The following is an 11,399-nucleotide window of genomic DNA, read 5'->3' as shown; positions in this document are numbered from 1 at the left end:
AACGTTTGCTACAAAAGTCTGTGGAAGACAGAAGATTTGTGCAAGGGAAGCTCCTGAGAGAATAGTTTTTACCACAAGAAATGCTATGAAGGTTTGCGTAAAAGAAACAAAGGCAAGCTGCCATAGTGCAAGGGAAGACCTAAATCAAAACTGCTCTAAAGCTCTGCAGCATTTTTTATTTAGGTCCTAAATTCAAACTGCTGTAAAGCTCTGCATCATTTTTTATTTAGGTCTTGCCTTACACATCATGGTAGTTTTACCTTTAGAGATATGTCTTGCACAGACCCTCGTAATGTATCTTGTGGCCAATGTTCTCTCTAGCATTAATCTCTACAATTTACTGTTCTCAGATCTTCCCTTGCCCTATCTTCTTTTGACTTGTACTTAAATGAGAATTAGTCTGTTGTTTAGGACTTTTTCATTTAGCCTGTTGTTAGGACTTTGAGTTGAGAAACACCAGAACAAGCAATGAATGTTTCAGATAACGAAGAAATAAGACACCTGTACTGAAAGTATAAATAAAGCATGGAGTATAAATAAAGGAACGGATGTTACTTAGTAATTTTTAATAACCATTCCATGTGAAGAGTATTAATTTCCTTTATTCCATATTCTCTCCTATATTGTGCATTTCATGACAAAAGAATATCCTCAGGGCTGATAGATGTCATGGCCCAAAAGATTTTAAATTTTAGGGAATTTCTGAGGGCAGAACATAATAGTCCAGAAAAGTGCTTCACAATTTAACTAGGCAGCCAGGGTAATTGTAGGAAAAGGTCCTGTACAACTAAATAAAATACTTAATGGAGTACGTAAATGAAGAATTAGTTGAATACCTAAATGGTCTGAACTCTGAGTAGGTACGTGAGCAGGTTATAAAAAGTTAAGGAATTGATCTGATAGCTAGTGTTACATCTATTATGAACAACTAGCAGTCGATCTTCAGCTTTCCATAAACCTGGTATTACTTTGCATGGGTCTAAAGTAATAACATTTTGAACAGAAATAAAGTTAAAGAATTGACTGCTTGTAAGTTACATTATATTATGTAACACCAGATATCGGTTTCAATTAAATTTTCACAACCTGCTAATGTATCTACCTCTTGAGTTCAGACCAACTATATATATTCCTCTTCATATTCCAGGCAACGAAGTAGTTTACAGTTGTACAAGACTCGCTCCTATAAAAATCACTTGTCACTGCCTATAAATCATGGAGCATTTTCCTGGATGTTCATGCATATTCTGTCCTCATGAAACTCCCTGTAATTTAATCTTTGGGTCCTGATGAATCACCAACTCTGTAGAAGACGTCATTCTTGCAGCATAGGAAGTCTTTCCATTATGGGCCACATTTCCAGCTTCAGCAATATCCCGGCATATTTTCTGGAATCTTGTGCACGTTTTGTCCTCCTGTAATTTAGTCATCGTATCTTGAAATATTTTCAGCTCTGCGAAAGACTTCATTCCTGTGCCTATCCATGCAGAACTGGGTTTAGAGCACTTCCGACCTCATCCATGTCCTTGTATGTTCAGTTCTTGACAAGATTTTAACTAACTTTCCATGCCATTTGGAGGACTACCAGTCTTATACCGTTCCATGAAGAAAACTGTGTATTCCTAGAAGAGATGACATATATGTAATTACTACAGCAGAAAAAAAAGCTTCCCACAAAAAAAAAAAAAAAAAAAAAAAAAAAAAAAAAAAAAAAACAAAAAAAATCTTTTGAAATCAATCTGGATTACCTAAAACTAATTATGGATGCATCTCGAGAAACACATTTGATCCTAAACACACCACTACTAACAAGCAAAGAATTAAGACAAAAGTATTGCATTTAGAACACCAAATGGTTGAAAGGAACAGAAGCAACGCAAGGCAAAAGGCTACAAGGCCTAAGGAATTGGTGAATGAACAGACACTGCAAATATCCTTGTACTGGCTACACTGCACCAACTGAGAGCACCATTCCCAAGGAGGACGCAATTAAATAAAAATGGAGAAATTTCTTAAAAATAGATCATAAAATTTAAAAACTCTACCAAAAGATTTAGCGTGAAAATGTGGCAAATTAACAGCATACAGAAATCCCTAAAACTGGATAAAATATTGGTTTTAACTATAAAAGACAGGCTTGTAAACTTTGACTAAGTCACAAACTAGTTACAAGCATCCTACACATTTTACATTGATGTTTTACTGTACCTCCAATCATATTCTCTTTCTCCCATCTTCCTTTCCACCCTCTCCTAACAATTAATTGTTTTTCGTCAACCTTAAGGATCTTGTGCAGTAAAATACATTTTTAACCATTCCTTTTCTTGTACATATAAAGAATTTTAAAAATTCTTTAAATAATGATACACTTTTTTCACTCTATACCTTATTAAAACTGGTTTAGAAAATATGCAAAACACAAGAGCTAATGGGAGATAAGTTTTAAATAAATGCAAGTACAACACAATTCCTTCTCATTATATATATATTAAAAACTCACATTAGGTTCATGACGAAACAGCTTTTATTAAAATAATACCTTATTCTAAGATGAATGCTTACATCAAAATTAAATACCTTTGATTTACATTCATCGTTTGACTGAAATTTCTCCTACAATATTAGTTTAGGCAGATGTTATCCAAAGCAGATTTTGAAACTATCAAGTTGTAGTGATGTCTCCTTTCTGAAAAGAGGGAAAATTAACATTAGTGCAAATCTTCAATTGCACAAATTATATGGCATTTCATAAGCTAATACATAAATGAATACAAGTCCTACAGAATAAAAAATGAAAAAATTTTAATTTTGTTAAAAATTACCTAGAAGGGGTATCTATTACACATGGATAATTGATAATCTACTACAAAATGCTGATAGCTGCCAAATTCCTAAAACCACACCAAAATTTTTGGAAAGTCCTACACAGATCTCTCATTGTCTAGCTAATGACCTATTTTTGGTTAACAATCTGGCTTTCACAAGGTCATAGGAGTTTGTATATAATTCCACCAATTTCCAGTGCTGTACTTGAGCTTCCCAACTGGAGACCTCTGGTTGCCGACTCTCTCAGGAGAGATTTAGCTAAAATTAGACCATAGTACCAAATGCAAAATGGGGATTGACCTACTGTAGCAAAACTCAAAAAGCAAAAACATTCAAAACTCAAAAGTAAAAAACATTCAAAACTCAAAAGTAAAACATAAGTTATTTGGGAACACAGATATCTTGACTTTTCTTAAATATATCTAAGTAAAAATATACAATTTAGCAGCAACCTTACATGCCTGACATAGAACCCCCTAACTATATTTCTAATGGCTGCATAACCATTAGTAACAAATTGCAGAGAGAGAGAGAGAGAGAGAGAGAGAGATATTTACATTGACATATCTATTTGCAAAAGTTGAATTGTATTGATATAATTATGATTAATTTTGATAAACCTGTTGTTTTACTGCATCCAATTATAGTGCACGTATTATTGCCAAATTATTGTTTTGCAAAATATGAACAAAGCATCCATGTGCACTTGCATTCTGGTTCCATTTACATCTTAAAAATGTTAAAATCATCGGGCCGATTGCATTTTACTGCCATCAAGCATATATTAAAAAATTGAATTTCATTTCCTTGATATGGAATTATTACTTGAATAGGCTATTTATTACGACATGCCACTAATCTATAAAATAAAAATAGTTTTTATTACTTTTCTCCTCAATTTATTTCATAATTTGAATCTTTTCAAGTATGTCTGTGGTTTGATCACCCTGAGGCCATAAGTTAGCCTACTGATAAACATCACTTTGGCCCCGTCCACACGGTCGAGCTTTGGTCGACGAACTTTGTCCGATGTGACGTCAGAAGCGGAGAAACAGCGGGAAAAGTCAGAACTTTACCGCAGTTTCTCCGCTTCTGACGTCACATCGAACAAAGTGCGTCGAGCAAAGCTCTGCCGTGTGGAAGGGACCTTAGAATGCTAGGTTTTGATTTTTAGAACAGTCGTTGTAGGACGACCTCCAAATTTAGGGGTGATTTCAGGATTTAAAGGTCGTCTGATAGTGGAAAGATATGGTACTTCATATAAAAAAAAAAATGCTCAATAAATGTTCAAAAGTAAATACGAAGATAAAATCACATAACAGGATGAGTCTGATTATACTTGAAAATAGTGTGCAAAGGTTAACAGAATGTAGAATTAAGGCCAAGCACTGAGACCTGTGAGGTTAAGGAAGTCTTCAACTTCACAGAAACACATTGTGACCTTACTGCTAGTTTAAAAGTGCTTTAACCTACTCACATCCGAGTTCCGCTGTGTACAGCAGGAATATGAGCTATGAAAACACTGGTAATATCTTTTAGGAATTTTATCAAATTTTAAAAACCCTAGTATAATTTTGAATACTAATTTTCCTAAGGAAAATATTACTTATTACTATCTCCAAAAATTTGTAAACTCACCTTTAACTTCCATTCACTATTTGAATGACATTTCTCCAACTAATATTGTTCTAAGCAAACATTATCCAGTGCACCTTTTAAAAACTGCTGTCTATGCTGCAGTGATGTCTCCTATCTGAAAGAGGGAAATCACATTAAATATTAAGAAAAGTGTCTTCAATTATGCAAATTATTATTGCTAATTTTGTAAGGTAATATATAATGAATTTAGCTACATTTACAAAATAAAAAAAACTGAAACTAGTTGTTAATCTTGTCAAAATTTAATAGGTGCAGTGAAACCAGTTGTTAATCCTGTGTAAAAATTTAACAAAAAGGTGTAGTTTTTACACGTGTCGGAGAATTGATAATGACGCCCCATTACACAACTGGTGAGCATTTACAAATTTCTAATGCAACCACATCTAGATTTTTGGAAAGTCTGTAAGAAGACATCTCTAGGTCTTAGACTAAATAATCACCTATTTTTTATTTACAATTTGGCTTAACAAGGTCCAGGAGTTGTGTAGCTTACACTTCCATCAAGCGTTTTTGTAAAAATTTGCTGATCTCTCAGGGGAGAGAAAGCTAAAATTAGTGTGAAGTACCAAATGCAGCAAGGGGATTAAGCTGAACTATCAAGACCCAAAAAAAATAAACTCTACAACAGATAAACCATAACCTAATATGCCAGTTGCTTTTATTTAATGACAAAAATAACAGGCAAGCCAAAAAGAAACATTCATAGATGTAAACACCCAGTAACCTACCATTATTTCACTCTCAAAATATATGTGTGTCTATTATAAGTTAGAAAATTATGAATGTAATTTCTCTACATTTCATTAGGTCCATTTTTAAGAAGACTGAAATTCAACTAAAAAAACATTTTCCAGTTCAGGACTATAAGAAAACATGGAAAACAATAAGGAAGAAACGTTAATATTAATCAAGATGTCATAAAGATATTCATTCCTACCATTTTCTTATAAAAAACAGTAGCAAACAAAATCTGACAAGTAATTCCTACTTTGTGATTAAAAAACCTAAACGTAGGTTTTTCGTTACAGATGATCGCTTAAGCCAGTGTTTCCCAACCTTTTCCAACTCTAGCACCCCCTGTCGTCATGTCTAAGCAGTCCAGCACCCCCTAATGATCTTAATTATTAATATCTTATTACTAGGTAACTAGAAGGATAAAGGAATGTGAAGTGTACTGCTTGATCAATTTTATTTTGTTCATTCCTTAAAACTAACACAAAAATACCAATATTGTTTTATAAAAGAATAAAAAAAAATGAGAAAAAATGAAATTGCATGGATTTAAATATGTACAACTGGATAATTCAACATACTGTACATACATCAATGTGATTTTTGCTGTTACTTATATGCAACTAGTTTCTCAATTCGAGGCTTTGTGTTGGCCACAGCCACCCTCATATCATGAAGCAACCCAATTTGAAGTCGGTTCGGGCAGTTGTTTTGATTTGGAGCATGGTGGAGAAAGCCTTTCACAGAGTTAGGTAGCTTGGGAAATGAATGATCCATGGGAAAGTATTGTGCCATAGTGGTCTCTAGGAGTGAGAGGTGAGCAACCAATATTTTCTACAAGCATTGGCTGGATTGTCTTGTCTCCATGTTTTTCATCAAGGATAGGAAAGCTCCCACATTTCCTCCCTGGATTCGACGCTTATTGGCCTAAACTAGTGAAAGGAGATCTGATTACTCTATTTTAAGGTATTTTTACCTAAAGTTGAAACCCTGCATGTGGTGTGTATGTTCCAAATGTGTGTATACATTGAAAACTTGTAAAGAGTAAACGTGTGTGTGTGTGTACCCTACATACTGATGGCTAACTTCGTTTTATTAATATTATTATTATTATTCAATTCTTGCACACTTATACTTCTTACTTTTGACCAGAAACTATCACGAAAAAGGTCGACATATTCATTTCAGATAAAGAATCAACATAAAACAACCAGTTAACTGTAATATATCTAATTCAGGAAAAATAATAGCGAAATGACAACACGCACAACTGATTCAAAACATAGCCTACCCACATGCTACGAAGCCACTCGCCTCTGATACCAGGGTTCCAAGATTGTCTTTCAATACTTTAGTATTGAAAAACGTCATCACTTCTTTTACAGATAATAATATGAAGCGACACATTGGGGGGAGAGAGAGAGAGAGAGAGAGAGAGAGAGAGACGAGAGAGAGAGAGAGAGAGAGAGAGAGAGAATACTTTCCAATGGACTTACCAGTATTACTGGAAATCAAAGATAGTCTTAGATATGCCGACAAAACTCAAATATGTAGGAGCTGTACTACTCTGTTGCACTGCTACTGAACAACTACAGTGCTACTGTCTGGCTGCCACTGGTCCCACAGCCTCGCCACTCTCATGTCAGAGACAAACAAGTAACGAACGTGTACTGCAGAACTGGGCACGCCTTGGTAGGAAGTGATATTTTACCGTCATGTGTGTATCGCTTCCCAGCACCCCCAATAATTGATTTCAGCACCCCCAGGGGGTGCTAGCACCCAGGTTGGGAAACGCTGGCTTAAGCTGTCATAATCCACAGGTTAAAGGAAGAAAGGTTCTACAGTAGTTCTGAAAGGCAATTGCTATTAGACAGCTTAATTCCATGGCATAAATTAAGCAAGGGGAATCCTGATGATGTTGACACTCTGCAAGCTGACGATCTTATCTGAACTGGAACATACAATTAAATGGAGTAAGTTAAGCATGGGGAAATCCTGATGATGTTAGGACACTGCAAATTAACTAGTTATCTAAACTGGAACATACAATTTTGGCCTAAAGCCAAGCACTGGAACCTACGAAGTCATTCAGCATTAAGATTTAATGTTTCATCAATTGTTAGGAGAGGGTGGAAGGTAAGGTGAAAGAAAGAGAATCTGAACAGAGGTACTGTAATAGTAATGAAAGAGTTGCAGCTAGGGGCCAAAGGGATGCTACAAAGAACTTCAAGTAATGCCCACAGCACACCATTTGAAATGTACTGATGTCACTAAGTACCTCTTTATGTGGAATATCCCCTTGAGTACCCAGCTCCATAGGATACAGCATTTCTGTTGGCAAATAAGATTACAGTATCTCTGACATACAATTAGGGCTGTTATGCCACAAACATACGGCTTGTTTGGTAAGAATCTCCTTTGGCTTTGGTGGTGATCTTTTGAAAGGTTATGTCATGACAATGCACCCTCTTGTGAAGCAGAAAGAGAAACAGAGTAAAAAGCTTTTACAAGTGTATGAGGAGCAAAACCTCACAGTTGCACTATGAAATATCTGTTAGGAGAAGGTGAAAGGTTAAATGGAAGAGAGAATATGAACAGAGGTACAGTAGAAGGCCTGAAAGAGGTTGCAGCTAGGGCCAAAGGACACTGCAGAGAACCTAAAGAAAATGCATACAGTGCACTGCATAAGATACACTGATGGTGCTAACACCCCCATGGGACTTTCAAACTGGTATGCCATGACAATGCATACTGTTCTGAAGCACAATGCTCAAAGAAGGCCGTCCTTACATCTTATTTCTCTTGACAGTAGATTAGAGAGCAAAAATGAACCAAAGCAAACCCCCAATGATTCCTTGCACCACGGTATTTGAACTTTAAATAATGAGATGAGTACATTATCCAACCTGATACTAACCTTAAGATTTTCTACATTAAAAATGTGAAATGTCACTCTAACATACTAGGATGAGGGGGGGGGGGGGGGGGGGGGGGGGGGGGGGGGTTGGGGGGGGGGGGGGGGGGGGCATTTGTTCGACTTTGACAGCAACCTTAAACTAAGATATATGAAACTTTTTGTCTTTCAAAAATATGTAATAAGTAAAACTGCTTACTAATCCAAAATAATTCTCATTCTCACGAGCAAACTTACAGTGACTTGACAATTTTGCTGCAGAGATGCTAACCGGGCACCATTCGACCAAAAACTTGCTGCCATTCCTGAAAGATTTTTCATCATGAGTATGATGTAAATGTTGTTAACCAAGTTTTTTTTTTTTTTTTTTTTGTTTAAATTTATTTTTGAAAACAATGGCTAAATCATGAAAGTACGTATAACAAATCAAGTGAAAATAAAACTAAAACATGTATGTAAAGCTCTTTCTTCTTCTACATACTATGATTTTGAGTCGAATTTTTGAGTATGAAAAAATGTCATTAGCACAAGTATTAAACGATACCACAGAAAACAAATTACAAATAAACGCGAATTAAGGTTATTTGCTGATCATTCAGAGGACCATTTACATTTCCCTGAATATAGTGGGGTAAAACTAAATTAATAAAATAGCTGTATATTTTTACTTGCGAACTACTGTAGAAGGCAGGGTCATGTGATCTGGCATAGGATACCCCTTAACTGTACTAAGCGCTACAAAAGGACATACAACCTAACCAGACCTCCCATTATCTAACGTAGCCTCAGATGCTACGCCTTTAACTCAAAAATCTAATTCCCTCCTCAAAAAGTAAGACTTGACTGCTCTTAGCCTGTCTGCACACTACCCTTGGTCAAACTGAAGACTACAACTATGACCCTTTAATTCAGTAAATACGTACCAGTTTACATGCAAAATGAGTGCCATGTTTAGTACAAGCCCCCTTGGGATAAACATGAAAATACAAACCAGACAGTTAATATCAAAAACATAAACCAAAGACATAAACATACTAAACAAAGCAAAAGTCAGTAAACACTGCATCGGCAATCGGCAGGAAATAGGCCATAGTAGTTGGTCTTAAATTTTAAAACCAAACCTTCACTTTTTCATGTATTGTGTTTGCTACCCTATACTTACGATGCGAAGTTTTCTTTTATAGACTAGGTATGGGCATAAGCATAGGCTATAGTAGCCTCTTTCCCTTTGCCTGTCATGCTGGTCCATGCTCCACATATAGGCTAATGGTCTCCAAATACAGTTAGTTTATGAAGGATTGATTAATTTACTTAGTCCACACAAGATACTAGGCTTTAGTATCCAACAACAATATTACAACACTGAAAAATTTCCATGTTTACTTGTTCATACCCATTCCTCCACAGGTCTAGACTACAAAATCTGCTAACCAAGTATGTCACCCACACTACGATAAGAGCGAATAGCGGGTAAGAGGTTAGGGCTGCAGTAGAGTAAGCAGGCATACCTGTAGTAGACATTTCAGAGGTAGCTAGGGTAAATCACCGAGCGGCGGCATAGCAGCCACCTCTCTCGGAACGTGGCCAGTTCCCAAAAAGAGTGCTTGAATTACCCCATTATTTCATCATTTAGGAGAAAACACTTTATTTCCAGGGAGCGTTGAGGTTTCAGTGTGCTGCCTGGATGGGCTCATGGCAGCGAATTCAAGAACTTTTACACTAATAGCCTACCTATGGCCAAACCAAAACTTACCTTCAAACACAGACGAGTCCTAACCTGGCCAAAGGGACTTTGCTCTCCTCCCTGGACCCCAAAAGTAATTTGCAACCCCTTACTCTGCATTCTAACCACAGGCAGTGTTAAGGGGGGCTTAGGGTAGACACTTGAAATCTTGAATTTATTGGGGGAACTAGGCTAAAAGGGATACCTAAATCTACATAGGCTAGGCCTATTTGAGTAGAAACAAGCTTTGATTGGGGAGCGGTAAAGTTAATTACCCAAGGATGGATTAGCAGATACCATAATTTAGTAGTATAGCTACAAAGCTACCTAGCTATCCTTGCACTGACCTCGTTGCAGTAATATGGTATAAATGACCTTGGGAGTCACGTCTGGGGTAAAAATTCAATAACATCATAGCTGTTCATTACATTTCTTTCAGTTCACAATATTACAGCCATGTAAAACTATAGTAATAAAGCTACTTGACCTATAAACAGAAGGAAAACCGTCTGACTTGGAGAGACCTATCAAGAACACCTGAACTGACACACTTTATAATACCTACCTACTTATAAATCACTATTTCAGAAGAAAATTACTGTAATTAGCGTCTTAGGGCACTGTCCAACGTATATACGTACACATCGTGGCAACATCTTACCAAATCCCGAAATTAATCCGACGAGGGGGCAACGAAAAATTCACTAATGAATGTGGGTATACACGTTTACTACTCAGACGATAAAGACAACTGCTGCCCTCTGGTTTGGACCTCTGGTCATCGTCAATCTGCCCACCTTGCGGGATGCCCGAGGGGAAGAAAATGGGAATTTTAACTACTTTCAATTTCAATGCATAACGAGAATTATGAAATAGGTTATCAAAATGAAAACGCTTATATGGATCATGGTAAATACTAAAGGAGGTACCATTTATATTCTATCTATTTAAATGGTTTAAATTTGCGTTAATTCTCGTTTTCTTTGACGAAATCACCAATAGAAAAACAACTTCAGGTCATGTATATTAAACACTCATAAATAATGCGTCAGCGTTGGCAGCGCTGTCAATTTTCCTTTGGTTACACCACGAGATTGTAAACATCTCTTACAAGAATTTCGTAATGGATTAATTCGTTAGTTATCTTTCTTGTTTATTGTCAATACAAGAATGAAATTTTCGTGGATTCTTATCTCTTGCGTGGTCAATTGCTACGAAATCACATGACTCCAAGGAAATACGAATCAATATACAGATTTTTAAAGACATTTTTTTTATGACCACAGAATAATCATTGCTTCATTGTATATTGGCTAAAAAGGAGAATTACATTTGCATATCCTGGTCAGAAAAAAACAAAAGAACTGGCAATAATTAAGACTTTTAATCGTATTTTATTCATTTTTCTGATTTAACTTGTATTACTGTCAGTTGCGTAATCATTCACCTGACAGTTACAAAAAGTTGCTTATAACACTTATATATTGCTCATGATAAAAAGAGACTGCTCCAAGTTTTCTTCTCTATATTAAATGTTGTCTCCAA

At 36.0% G+C, this 11,399-nt stretch overlaps 1 long non-coding RNA gene across 1 annotated transcript; it reads right to left on the bottom strand.

Annotated features, from left to right (window-relative positions):
- Window positions 1-1,138: 1,138 nt before the first annotated feature.
- On the bottom strand, window positions 1,139-10,659 carry LOC135208977 (uncharacterized). The gene is made up of 5 exons (XR_010313264.1): window positions 10,516-10,659; window positions 8,369-8,436; window positions 4,465-4,579; window positions 2,578-2,686; window positions 1,139-1,622 (listed from the first exon to the last, which is right to left on the bottom strand). It is a non-coding gene; the product is annotated as an uncharacterized LOC135208977 (long non-coding RNA).
- Between the last annotated feature and the right edge of the window lie 740 nt (window positions 10,660-11,399).

Source organism: Macrobrachium nipponense, chromosome 37 (assembly GCF_015104395.2).
Source record: "Macrobrachium nipponense isolate FS-2020 chromosome 37, ASM1510439v2, whole genome shotgun sequence".
In the NCBI taxonomy this organism is placed as follows: domain Eukaryota; kingdom Metazoa; phylum Arthropoda; class Malacostraca; order Decapoda; family Palaemonidae; genus Macrobrachium; species Macrobrachium nipponense.
Note: the sequence above shows the minus strand (reverse complement) of the source record. Positions and strands in the feature narration are given on the sequence as shown.